The sequence below is a fragment of the Canis lupus genome, chromosome 23, assembly GCF_003254725.2.
Source record: "Canis lupus dingo isolate Sandy chromosome 23, ASM325472v2, whole genome shotgun sequence".
In the NCBI taxonomy this organism is placed as follows: domain Eukaryota; kingdom Metazoa; phylum Chordata; class Mammalia; order Carnivora; family Canidae; genus Canis; species Canis lupus.
The window spans coordinates 4,647,130-4,661,311 of record NC_064265.1 but is presented as its reverse complement, the minus strand read 5'-3'; the positions used below and the strand labels follow the sequence as shown (position 1 = coordinate 4,661,311).

The 14,182-nt window shown below is 41.5% G+C and overlaps 2 long non-coding RNA genes across 6 annotated transcripts in view; one reads left to right on the top strand and one right to left on the bottom strand.

Moving 5' to 3' along the window:
- LOC112668795 (uncharacterized) overlaps positions 1-7,919 on the bottom strand; it is an 85,480-nt gene extending 77,561 nt beyond the window's left edge. The window contains exon 1 of one of the 3 annotated variants that reach the window (XR_004808641.2): positions 7,446-7,919. This is a non-coding gene — a long non-coding RNA (uncharacterized LOC112668795). The remainder of the gene's footprint in view (positions 1-7,445) is intronic. The other 2 variants (XR_007405164.1, XR_003141883.3) reach the window with 2 other exon arrangements.
- Positions 45-12,873, top strand: LOC112668794 (uncharacterized). Of its 3 annotated transcripts, none has more exons than XR_003141880.3 (4): positions 45-103; positions 9,586-9,699; positions 11,324-12,002; positions 12,655-12,873. It is a non-coding gene; the product is annotated as an uncharacterized LOC112668794 (long non-coding RNA). The 3 variants fall into 3 exon arrangements; XR_007405162.1 differs by lacking the exon at positions 45-103 and adding an exon at positions 7,877-7,933; XR_007405163.1 differs by lacking the exon at positions 45-103 and adding an exon at positions 7,940-8,299.
- The last annotated feature ends 1,309 nt before the right edge of the window (positions 12,874-14,182 follow it).

Sequence of the window (14,182 nt, the reverse complement as noted above, 5' to 3'; positions counted from 1 at the left end):
TCTAGAACAGGGACAATGTATCTATGGTGATAAATGACAAAATAGAGGATATCTTTGTGGAGGGGGCTATTGCCTGGGAAGGGACATGAGAAAATGTTCATGGGTAAGAGAAATGTTCTATATCTTAATCTGAGTGTTGGTTACATAGGTATATGCAAAAGTTAAAATTCTTCTAACTCTCCATTTATGATTTCTACATTTTACTTAAAGAAATTATAAATTGTTGGCTTGGAACAAAGGCCATTTACCCCACCTATAAGGGATGGAACACCAGTGGCTGCCTACACCTCTAAGCCTAGCACCTTCTCTCCCAAAACTTAGTAGATTCCTGGTTGCCTAGGAGCCACCGGAGCCTGGGAAGGACCTGAAGAGCTGGATGGATTCAATCCAAGGAAAGAAAGGGGTGACTGACCTCATTTCATTACTTTGGATGGAGCTGTATCTATGCTGTTTGGTAAAACAGCACAAATGTAAACGAGGTGTAAACTGCCTTCACATCTCATTTAGAGAACAGACGAGGCGTGAAATGCATTTCACAGGCACAAGTACTGGAGGGGTATGCTTAGCATGGTGCAATGTAGAACATTTGTTCCTCTTCCCTCAGGGATGCTGGATTATTTCTGAACATGGCTACTGTAGGGACAGGAGAAGGGGGTGAGGGTGTCAGTGCAGGGGGTGGAAGAAGAGCTCTGCCGTCTCCTGTACTTGTGATGCCTACCTTCCTTCCCCTGCCTGACCACCTCCTACACACCTGTTAAAGTCCAGCTCAGGTACCATCTCCCTGCTCACCACTCACTCTCACTGATTCATGGCTTCCCCCTCAGGGCACCCACAGCACTTGGCTTAGCACACAAATCTGTCACTTATTTCCCTCTGCCTTGTATTACAAGGACAAGGAATGTGTATCATTCTTGTCCTCTGCTGCTTGAATTCATAGTTGCTCAATTAACCCTTAAGGAATGAATGTGAACTGAGGCAAGGGAAATAGGGAGGGAGAATACTGTATCTCAGGATGGCATTTTAGCAGTCAAGCCTCGTAAGATGAATTTTGACAGTAGATAGATTGAAAACTGTTATATCTCTATCACCAATTCTAAAATATTTGGCTGGTTTTATAGGCCTTTGCCAAAAAGTGGCCAATCTTTTTAAGAAAACAGTTTTGGGCTTACATTCCCAGTGCTACTACCTGATAACAATGTCTCTGTGTGAACTGAAACTTACATATTTGAATTTTGTCTCTACTTAAGGTAACCAAAATGAGGAAGACTCCAGGCTATAACACAATGAAATTATCATACCAAAGATTTTTTTTCTAGATATTTCCAGGGAACATTGAGAAATTGAGGTGGAGTTACACACTATGAAATAAATATTTCACTAAGATTTAGAAGATCTGAAATCAAGCCTAGCTTCAAATCTACCTTGAAAAATTGCTTACCATCTTGAGACCTTCATTTCTTCCTATACAAAAAGTGAATTGATTCTGCGGTACAGTGTACTCTATGACCTAATTATTGCTTTCTCCAAGGAATATATCTCAGACAGGTACCCAGCTTAAGACACACAAAGATATTCACCCCAGCATCATATATGCCCACCATTATAAAAGCAGAGACCTGGAAATAATTTGAAAGCTTATAAATGGGGAGTGGCTCAGTGGTTTGGCACCTGCCTTTATCCCAGGGCATGATCCTGGGGTCCCAGGATCAAGTCCCACATCAGGCTCTCTGTATGGAGCCTGCTTCTCTCTCTGCCTGTGTCTCTGCCTCTCTCCCTCTGTGTCTGTCTCTCATGAATAAATAAAATCTTTTAAAAAAATAAGCTTATAAATGTGGGCATAGATCAATAATGTTTCCATATGAAAAGGACCCGTGTACCTACTTAGATGGGTCTCAAAGACAAAAGGTTGAGGGAAAAATGAAAAATACAGCTTGGAATTTATAGTACAGTATCATTTAGGTAAAGAAACACTCAAGATAGAGGAGACTGAGACAGTATTAGGAGATAAGAGTATTAGAAACAAATATAAAATATTGAATAAGATAAAAAGAGACTATGAAGCAATGCCAATTGAAAGACATTAAATCTTGGTTTAGCAAAATAGAGACATAAGAGGATAGGCGAACAAGGTTTTATTTTTCCTGATTATCTCAAGTCAGAGCCAAAACCGTCAAGATTTTCAATGGCTTTAAAAATGGCCTCACATTTTGACCATATCATCTGCTATATTTGGTCAAAGGTTAAGCCCCGTGTGTTTAAATAATATAAGCTGCACAATATAAGTAGCAGATTGTCACAGATTTTGCTCAGTATTGACAATCAAGGCATTTTTTATTGTTAATGCAGTGTTAATTGGGACCACGCTAACATTTAATTAATTTTAAGTACAATAGATCATTTGTCAACAAACGGGGGTAAAAATATTAATTGAAACATATGTGAATGGTTATTTGCCATGTGTAGGAAACATTCAACCATTAAAGTTAATCACAGTGTGATTAATTGATTTTAATTGATTCAAGATGGGTTCCTGTGGCATAACAGAAGTCTGTCAATAAAACTTGCAATTAAGCCTCATTATGAAAAGTAAAGTTACTAAGATAAGCAGGGATGGGCCAGAGCAGCAGCAGACTGCTTTCTTTATGATTTGGAAGGAAAGAAAGGCCAGCATCACAGGGAGAACGACAAAAGCCCAGAGACTGGGCATCCTGGGAAAGTAGAAGAGATCCTCAGGGAATATACTTGAGCCCGGGAAATGGAAACTGATGAAAACTCTGGAGGTGAGAGGGCTGGTAAGGAGCTGGGTCCAGTGGTGGATGGGGAATGCCTGTGGGACAAGCAGCTCTATCAATCAAGTACAGAGATGAGAAAGGCTCTGAAACCAGTGGGGTCTACATGGAGATACATGGAGCCGGAGTGTTTCAGAGGCTACGAAGCATGCTGGAATGGGCAGGATCACAAGTCTTAGGAGTGAGCTTTCCCTACAAACAGATGTTAAGTTGAATCTTTTGCTGATTAACATGGATGGGGCTCGCAAAGCCCCCAGCGACCTGGGTCTCAGTCATGACTGCTGTTCTGAATGACAGATGCCCACACAGTACTCCAAAAAGTCTTCTTCAGGATGCCCAGCTTTGCATATGATTCTCATTGGCCTACAAGGCCAATCTACTCATTCACGTACTCTTTACTCAGGAAATTGAAGTGCTTGTCATTTGTTTTCACTACAAGCATGGCACATAAGGATTCCCATGATATTGTCCCATCAAACTTCTGTGACTTCCTCTCCCTCACCCTATGAGGGAAAGTTGGAACCTGCTAACAAGTGCTTTTTCCAGGTATTGGGTGTGAATATAAAAACTTTTTGTCTCAGTTCGAATTACTCCCAAAGTAAAGCTAGAGCATAATTAATATATTTGGTCATTGTCCCCAGTTCTTGGCAGATTTTCAAAAACTCTTGGATCTTTCTTAGTGACAGGAGTGTCTTTGGTATGCTAATGAGGTGACTCATGGCAGAAGTCCCTATATGACTTCAAGATGGGAGCTAGTCACCAGAAAGACTAGCCACATAATTAGAGAATTGGAATTATGAACCAGCCCAACCCCTGGGGAAGGGAACCAAGCTGGAGATTAAATTCAATCATGAGTTAATCAATAATAATTGTTAATCCATAATAATAATCATGCATATGTAATGAAACTCCAGTAATAACTCTGGATACCAAGGCTCAGTTAAGGCCTGGTTGAACACACTGATGTGCAGGATAAATGATGCACCCAGATTACACAAGAAGACATGGAAGCTCTGGTCCTCCTTTTAGAAGTTGCCCTATCCATCTCTTCCATATATGGCTGTTCCTGAGTTATATCCTTTATAGTAAAACTATAATCATAACTATAGTGCATTCCGTGAGTTCTAATGGGATTTTCTAGTAAATTATCAAAACCGAGGGGGTCATGGAAGTCTCTGAATTTACAGCCAGTAGGTCAGAAGCAGGTGACCCTGAGGCTTGCAGGTGACATCTAAGGGGAGCAGTATGGTGAAGGACTTTGTCCTTAACTTGTGGGATCTATGTTAATACCAGGTAGTTGGAGTCTGAATTGAACCCAGTTGGTATCAGAGAATTGGTATCAAAACAGAGAAGGTTAAGACAAAAGTGTGGGTGCAGGCAATTTATTAGGAGGCAAGAAGAAAAAGTAAGGATTGAGACAGAGAAGAGAGAAAAGCTGATATAGAATGCAGTAATTTCTGGTTATCTCTGTGGCAACTAAGGGTCAGTACTGCTAGGGATGTGTGAAAGAACCACAGAGAACACATCTGCAAAGACGGGGAGGTCAAGGAACTCCTCCACTCATCCTCCTCCCCAATTGGTTAAAGGTTGCTCTGGGGAAGTGACTCACTAATTCCTCCACCACTCTGGTTGTAACTGAGGAGTGTCCTTGGCTTCAGAGAAATTCCTGAAGCAACAAAGCAGAGAGACACAGAGGTGTAAGCTTAATGCAAAGTGCCAGAAACATACAAGCATCAGAGGGGTTAGAGAGAGGAAGTGGTTTGGTGTATGACTAGTACCTGGTCCATTCATGAATCCTCTTTTTAAGATTTTTTTTTTTTTTTTGTGGGTAGGAAAGAGAGAGCACAAGCAGGTGGAGCAGCAGGTAGAGGGAAAGAGAGAAGTAGACTCCATGCTGAGCAGGGAGCCCAACATGAAGCTCAATCCCACAACTCCAGCATCATGACCTGAGCCAAAGCAAATGTTTAACCAACTCAGCCACTATATTCATGAGCTTTTAGAGCAATTCTTTATATAGTATCTTAAGCTGCTTTTTGGAGTAAAATCATAAACAAATAATTTCTAAGGCAGAATTCAAGCTTTAGAATATTTTCCTTTCCCACCCAGGTCTACCCTACAGAGGAATCAGCCCAAGGGTTATTTGCAAAACTAGGCCCACACCATACAACATCCATCCCCTTGCAAGAACTGTTTGGATTAGGAATGATACCATTCCCTAAGAAGCTAATCCGTAGGCTAGCCACTAGACCATGGCAGCAATGAGGGACAGAGTTATGCTGTCAATGCTGGAGCTAGAGTAGAAACAAAAGGAGAATGATTGAGTCCTGATAATGAAGGAGCCTCCGTACTACAAGGATGTATCAAGATGGTCTGAGGCAAGAGCTGCCTTGGGTAGAGCAAGCATCTAATTCCCAAATTACATTCTAGTATTCACAGACCTCCATGCTATTGCCCTGCTTCTGCAAGAGGCCTTCAGGGCAACTCACAGACAACTTCACAACAGTCCCAGTACTAGAGGTAGCCGGAATGAGGGCTCTTTTCCTGGCCATGTAAGAACGCTTCACAACAGATTGCTTCCAATAGAAGGGTTCTTACATGGCATGAAACCAGCCATGGCCACCAGAACCTGCACCCTCTACCTTGAAGGTTGCTTTCCTCTATCCGTCATCACCATCACATCCTTGACCCATCAGGTGTCCCAAAAAACAGATCTCAGAGATATTCATTGAGCAAGGGTTTGGAAATAGAAAAACTGCAAGTAATAAAGACTCCATTTAAACATAGGTAAGTTAAGATGACTGGGGGCTTGCCAAGGAGAGAGATAGACTGAAAAGACAGACAGACATTTTGACCGTTCTGGAATATTTCTTATAGCACAACATCTAATGGGGGCAATGGAGTTAACATTCAAAATAAAACTCTCTTCCTATGACCTTCCAATCACCTTTCAACCTGCCCTTCTTGACTAGAGCAATAGTACTTACTCATAAAAGAGTCAATATTAACGTCATACAAGATAATTTAATCATAAATCCTGTTTTCACTTCTGTCTGAATGTTGGCTTTCAGTCTTGCCCCATATAATGGGGCATCTGGCCAAATTCACATCCTTCAAACCTTGGAACCAATCACCACAGCCAGGAACATACAACATTATGGTTGCCTGAAGCTGAGTGATTTGCCCAACCCTTTCTTTGACCAGGAACATGGGATACCAAAGGAAGAAGAGAAAGTAACCACATCTATCTCTACCAATTTCCCCACATATTCATTCTATAAGTATATTCAGTACCTTCTATGGACCAGGCATGGTACTAGGCTCCAAGCTTGCAATGATGAACAAATTCAATATAGTCCCCACCCACACTGAACTTACAGTTGAGAGAGTCTAGCTGACTTTGGAAACAAGCTAGCTAACATTTCTGAACATCACTTCTCCCTGTAAAATGACAATAATGATATTTATCTTTCATTGTTGTTGCAGGGAAAATTAGATGCAGCTTCTAGTATTCAGCATTAGTTCAAGCTGTGGTGCTGTGGTCAGGGGTGGCAGCTGCAACATCCTCATTACCTCAAATTCTATAGTGAGATTTGGGGTATTGTTCCTGGCTACACAGCTTCCAAACTGTTCTTTAGCCTCGCTGGAGATTCTGTGCATAAGCTAATATCTTTTAATAAATTACCTTTCTGCTCAAGCCAGTTTTGATTGTTTGCTATTAAAAGTCTTAACTGATAAAGTCCTTAATAAATGGTAACTATAGTTACTAATCTCTCAGCCTCTTGTCCCTTTATTAAGAAAAGTACAGCTGAGAGCCATGAACAGTGGGACCAAAAAAAAAAAAAAAGCAGCCCGAAGAATTAAATATGACCCACGCTCTAGATACAGTAGAAGTTGAAGGCAGCCCCAAGTCTGATGGGCAGGCAGAGTGAAAAGTCCTTGTCATTTTCCAGGGTCTGGAGGAAGTAGGGAGGCAGTTCTGCCCTCCACACGCAGAGGTAAAACAGTGACTACTCCAAAAGTGCATTAGATGCTGCTGCTTCAACTCCAGATCGAATTTCAGACACTTTAATATGTTACGGCCTTTCAATTGAGTTCTGTATCTTCAGTGGAACAGGAAAGTAGAGAATCTTAGATTTTCCTTGTCGTTCAGGAGACATTAAAGAGAACCATATCCAATCCTTGACCTTCACAGGAAAAGCACAGGACATGATTGGCTCACAGCCTTGATCCTGATGGGGCACAGATGGTTTCCAAATGAGGAAAAGTCCCGTAATTTTGCCAAACTGACCCTGACATGCAGCTGTCAGATAGCCCTTAAGGAACAGCCAGGTCACTAATTAGACATTGGGGCAGGTCACTCTCTGAGCACCTGCCTGAGGGGAGATGCCTATCTTCCTGGAAACACATCTGGCCAGCAGTCTAAGGACTTTAGAATTTATCTGGTCTTGTTTCTCTCACTCCACCCTCAACCAACCTCAGAGTCATATCATCCCACTGGGTCATTGTATCTAACAGAGTGAGAGTATTAAATACAGTATCTATAAAATACTAAGACAATGTAAAATGGTTAGTCGTAATCTTATATTTAAAGATTAATTTTTTTAATTTTTAAAAAGATCACTAAGTACAACTAATTGTATCTTTGCCCTCACTTACCAGAAAGCAGGCTGAGGGTCCAGGTGGCATGTGCAGCAGTCTTTACTGACTTGACCCTCATGGCTTTGCCTCACCTCTCCCTCCCTATCTTCAGAGAGGTGGGGAGAAGACCAGGAGCAATGACTGCGTCTACCACAGCTCCCACCACCAGGCAGAGTTTACAGAGAGATGCAGGGACCTCTTGCCCCAGCCCCAGAGAATGTTGCTCATTTATGATCCTCCTCTGGGCTCCTAGGGGCTGGTCTAGTGACCCAGGGAGAGACTCTTCCTCAGCACACGGAGCTGTGACCATTCCCAGAATGCTCACACTAGTGCCACATCTGGTATGGCAGGAGTGAGACTCAGGGAAGGTTGGGGTGAGATCATAGAGACTCTCCTAAGCACGCATGAGTTTAGAGCTCCATTGGTTGTTACTATGGAGCCATGGAAGGTTTTTAAACAAAGAAATAGAACGTTAAGACCAAGTTTAAATTCTGACTTAAATTGGAGTGAGTATAACCAAGATTAACACTCCCCTTAGTTTGACTAAACTTTAGACAGACTTCTGACTATTGGCCCTGATCTCCCTTTCCTTAGAGCATTTATTTTTAGAACATTTGTGACTGGAAATTCTTTCTCTGCTCCTTTGAGAGCTAACTCTTCTCCCAGCCAATTACAACCAGGGATATTGTTCTTCTGAAGGACCTGGAAGTCATCTCTTTGAAATGCAATCCTCAAGAGAAGATTAAAGTCATCTCCCAGTCTCTGCTGGCAGGATAGAAGCCTAACTCTGATAAACACCAATTAGCAAATACAGACAGCCTAATCACATTGACCAAACTGCCACCTAATGTCCTCCAGTATTTTTCTACCCGGTACTTAAAAACTTCCATCTTTCGTATCTGTGAAATTGAATTTAATCTTTCTCCCCTATGGCAATAATTTTGATCTTTATTACAGTAGTCCTGAATGAAATCTTCCTGACCTGTTTAACTTCATCAAGTGTGATTCTTTCTTTTCCCTGACAAAGGTGGGCAAAGAAGCCATTTAGAAGCTGTTATAATTTTCCAAGAGAACAGAAAAAAGCAAAGACAGTAGAGCTAGAAAGCATGGTTTGGATGTTGGAGAAGAGAGTAAAAGCAAATTTAAAAGTTAAAGCAAATCTCCACTATCCTTAGCTTCTAGGCTCTAATACTGCCATCTCACTCCTGGCATAAAGGACAGTAAAGAAACTGAGCTGGGTTGGAAAGACAACATGGAGAACTCATTTTTTACTCTGCTGGTTGAAATTTCTGTTAGACAGATGTTGAACACACAGTGTTGGAAATGAGGCAGGGTTAAGGGTACAATATTATATTTATTTCTGTTCTTCAAGATAAAATATATATTTTTAATCATTATGAAGGTAATACACATAGTAGAAAGTTGGAACACAGATAATTAAAAAGCAAAAAAACAAACAAAATACCCAGATGTTCAATGAAATAGCAGCCACTGTTCCATTTAGAGTAGTCTGTCCCTGAGGGGTTCATGGGCTGGAAGGAAAGAAGTAAGAAAATGGATTGTTTGTAGCTAAAATGACGATTGCTATGAGAGGGTTTTAGGCAGTTACTGTAGGAGGCCGAGGGGTAGGCAATGACCCTGGGAGGTAGAGGATGGGGAAACAGTCACCAGAAATGTCACATTTGAGCTATAGTTTAAAGTATGAGTTTGACAGTTGTAAAGTAGGAAGTTTAATGAAGAGAATGGGAAGGTAAGCCACTGGCTGGGAGAAGACACTTTCTCTAGAACATCCATCTAAGAATTCATATCCACTGATTATAAAGAACTCCTACAAAGCAATAAGGAAAAGCAAATAATCTGATTCTGTAAATGGATGAAATACTTAACAGGTACTTCACCAAAAAGGTACTTAAATGGCCAGCAAAGACATTAAAAGGTGCTCAATTGTACTAGCTATTGAAGAAATGCAAATTAAGTCCACAATCCTCCATCAACACACACCCACCAGAATGACTAAAATTAAAAGTCTCAAATGGGGCTGCAGAGCAAACAGAACTCTTAAACTTTTCTAGTGGGACTATAAATTGGTAAAGCAACTGTAGAAAACCATTTATTTTTTAAATTTTTTTCAAAGATTTCATTTATTTATTCATGACAGGCAGAGAGAGAGAGAGAGAGGCAGAGACACAGGCAGAGGGAGAAGCAGGCCCCATGCAGGGAGCCCAACGTGGGACTCCATCCCAGGTCTCCAGGATCACACCCCAGGCTGCAGGTAGCACTAAACCGCTGAGCCATTAGGGCTGCCCTAGAAAACCATTTAGTAGTATCTACTAAAACTGTTAAATGCCAATCTGTGGCAGCAGTTCTAGTCATACAAATCCAAAGGAGAATGTGTGTTTACAGAAAAACATGAAAAAAAAAAAAAACATGAAAAAAATGTTAACAGCAACAAAATTCCTAATAGTCCCAAATTGGAAAACCTAATGTCCATCAAGAGTAGAATGAATAAAAGTGTGATACATTAATTATACAGAGAGGGCAAGAGAGAGAAAACAATAAAAACAGGAATTGACTACAAGGACATGTCACAATATAAATAAATTTCACAAACATCATATGAGAAAAATAGACAGCCATAAATAGTATGTATTGAATTATTGTGACATGGGAAACAGATGCCGAAGAAAAATTATTAAATTCCCTTACTACCTACAGCCCAGTGACAAGTCCTTGAAACAGGCAGAGTGACCTTTCTCTAAGGACTCAGCTGCCTCGATGTTAATACTTTCCTAAGGAAAACAGGTAATCTTAGCCCAACACCCAGGATCCTGTAAGTCTACTTCAACATATAAAAATTCATTTGGAAACTTCCTTTATCTCTACCCTCCCCAGGATACACGTTGGTGATCATCCCCCAAGCATATGACCCACTGATAGACATCTGAAGGGTCTCATGACTCAGGTTTTGTTATACAGTAATAAGTGACTTTCCTAACAATAGCTAGCCCCCTCAAGGTCCTGGAAACCTTGTTTCCAACATCCCCTAGAGACTTTGTTATCCCTAACCCCCTCCCAACTGGAAAGTATATAATAGGCCCCTCCTCATGATCTCAGTACAGCTCTTTCTGCCCATGGGTCCAGTCCTCGTGCTTTAATAAAATCACCTTTTTGCACCAAAGACGTCAAGAATTCTTTCTTGGCTGTTGGCTTCAAACCCTTACGTTTTTCCTACATCAGATTCCCTTTACATAAAGTTAAAAACCAGTCACAGTTAATGTATGATGTTATAAATCAGAATGTCAGATATTCTGGGGGCAGGGGATTACTGAAAGGGGGCTCTAGGGATTTTGAAGGGGGCTGGCCTTGTTCTGTTTCTTGATCTGGGTGCTGGTCACTACATGGGTTCATTCTGTGAAGATCCATCAAGCTGAAAATATATAATTTGTATGTTTTCCTGTATGCAGATTACACCTCAGTAACATTTACATTAAGCAAAAGAGAAGCAAGGGGGGTTCATTTTGCCTGAAATGAAAGTTGCATGGAGAGAAGTTGGCTCCACAAACCTTGTATTTCATAATCACCTATACAGTCTGCTTTTAAAAGCCAAAGACTAGAAAGAAAGGTGAATGGAGGAGCAGAAGTCTGAATTCCTCAAAAAGGAACAAAGACAAGTCAGTGAGAAAGAATACAAAAGGAAAATGATGTAAGAATTAAAACAAAGGGGAAAAAATACTTAGAAAGGCTGCAGACTAGAAATGGACTGAGAGAAGCAGGACAGTGACTTGACAATCATAGCATTTTTGTTTTCTAAATTTCATGTGAGAAAGAGTGTAATCAAGAATATTTAGAATGCTTAGCCCTACAAAGATCTTAATTGTTCTCTCTGCTTGTTTCAGGTGGAGCTGGTACTACATTCTGAGGCAAATGGAGTTTTTCCTGAGATTCTTCAATCAGGAAAGGAGAGAGGTCAAATAAGAGTCTAAAATTCTCAGAACCGAAGGAAATCCTCCCACTGTTCTCCGCCATTCCCTCCTCTCCCACTGACCCCTTACCTCATTACTGCCTCAGTCTGCTAAATATCCACCTTGCCATGCCCACCTGGCTGCCTCTTTCCCTCCACCTCCCTCCTTGCTGCTTAACCATCAGTTTTTCAACTGTCTCCCTGTCCCACAAATGCCTTCACAGGAAAGGCCAGAGGCCCTGGGCTCAGTGGCTGGGGTCTCCACCCTGTGAGCTCTGACGGAATTTTAGTGCAATCCAGCATCGTTCATCATTGTCAGGTCTCTGTTGCACTGAGAGATCGCCACAGCAAGTGCAAATCCACTGTTCAGACATCAGATAGGCAAGTTGTCTTCATTTCAGATTCCCAGAAAGGTGATAGTTCTTCTCCCAAGTTAAAACACTTCAGGTCAGAAGCCAGGACACATGAGAAATCCTTGTCTTTTTCCAGGCCCATGTTGGCTTTGGAGTAGCTGGAACCAGGCCCTGAGGTTGTGGCAAGGAATGCAGCTTTCTCTTACTTGGGCAAAAACTATGCAGAATCTCCTATAAAGGAATAAGCTTCTCTTCGGAAATGTGGGTATTTCTGCCCCTCTTTGGCCCCATAGGTTGTAGAGACTCACTGTTAGCTCAAAACAACCCACCTTATGGATCATGAAATCAAAAGAAGTGAACTCCAGCTCAGCGACTTTCAAAGTGTAGTCTCCGGACTAAGATCAAAAGCTTAGACATGACCTTGGAGTTTATTAGAAATGCAAATTTCTGGTCCTCACCCCTAGATTTACAGAATCAGAAACTAGGGATGGGGTCAGGCAATCTCTGTTTTAATGAGCCCCAGATGGTTCTGTGCAAGCTTAAGTCAGAGGAACACTTATCAAAGAGTAGACTTGGATGTTACTTCCCACTCCTCTGAGCTGGATCTTCAGAATTTCTTCTGAGTAATGGGGGCTGAGGAATCCTAGATTAGATCTCTGGAGGAGGCTCTCTTTCAGCTTTAATATCTGTGATTCTAGAGCTTCAAAGTACTCTAATGCTTCTCCTAGGGTACAGCTAGCAAGAGTTCATTTGTTATTCAAGCCAGGTGCTGATTATACAGCCCCAGGGATTTATTTGAGTCATTGCCAGAGCAGTTGAGAGACAAGAAGGGATAACAAAACATTAAGATATCGTAATGTCCTACAGAAACAGGTGAACCCTTCTGAGCCTCCACACTTGTCCCCTAATACAGATGCGGGACATGCTATATAGCACCAGCCATGGGACATGGAAAGAGGAGAAAGAGATTCCCTGTTTTGCAGAGGGATACCTCAGAACGAGTCACAGAAAAAGCAGGCTTCTGGGATTTCTCTGCCTCTGTTGTTCTAACCACCATCTACTCTCATGTCCCCTAGACCTGTACCCCTAAAGCCAGCCTATTTAAAATAAATCTCCCACAGTCTGTTCAAAAGAGATTTGTTCTCCTGAATTTGTCCCAGACTGAAAACTGCACACGTCCAAGGTTTAAGAGCTTATGTTAGGAGAAATTGAACATTATCTCAGGATAATGTTTTCCTACTGCTACTTAAATTTCCAGAGGCATTTACAAAAATTAAACTTCAATGGGAAGCCAAGTCCTTTATTTATGAAGCCAGCAATAGACATTGATCCTGTGATAATGTTATTATTTTTCTTATTGCTCTTGTCCATGTGCATTTCATCATCATTGGGTTGGATGAGTATAGGGTGGCATGGGGATAGAATGTTTATTGACTTGCAGTTTCTTGGTGCTTTAAAAAAGCCTGTGGTTCTGTCTCAAGGCCTTTAGAAAGCTAGTTATGCACAAACACATATAAGCATATTAAAGCTCTTAGTTAATTGGCGTTTCTAATACTTGCTTCTTGGATTTTTTTTAAATGTCCCACTTGGATATTTTTTTATATGGCCAGCATTTTATTAACACTTATAGAAATTAGTCACACATCTTGAAGTTAGATTAAATGACACCCAAGCCATTTAGCCACACAGGTGAGGCCAATGGACTCCTTAGTCTTCTCTATATACTAGGCAAATGGGGCCAATCACTTCATTTATAAGAATAGACTTGGCCAAGAACTTTAGAGGATGCTGACTCAGTCTGGACCCAGGCGCAGAGGAGTTGGGCCAGACCAGGGGAAATGAGACCATTATGTCCTGCTGGTCTAAGCACTAAGGATGAGCCTATGAAGTCCTGAGACGTTCTCCTCCCCCCATCTGATACACGCATCTGGAGTTCAGGCTGCTGTCTGGGTAACAGGTATTGAGCAAGTGGTTTGGCCTCAGGTGAGGGAAGGAGAAATAGCAGTGGCCTGGCAAATTAGAACATGATGTCCACAGCAACACAGAGATCCCTGATTGACATTCAAGGCAGAGCTGTTCTCTGCAAGGTCCCTCTTCCTACATGCTGGCTCTCCTCCCTAGTCTTTTCAGGGTACCAAGGCATCAATCCTTCTTCTATGGAGTCAACCCTACCCTCTCAATCACATTTTCCCCAAATCAAGTCTCTCCCACCTTAAAAATATCTTCCTTCCACTCCATGTTTCCTGCAGCTATAGCCCTCTCTCCTCCTCCTCACACACAGTTTTCCAGAAAGTTGTCTATCCTTGTAGTCTCCATATGCTTCCCTCCCACTTACTCCTCAATTCATTCCACTCTGTTTTCCACCCCCTATTGCAGGCTTAAAATAGCCTCTGTGATTATCAGGTGACCTCTCTGTTGCTGAAATCCAAGGACAATTTTCA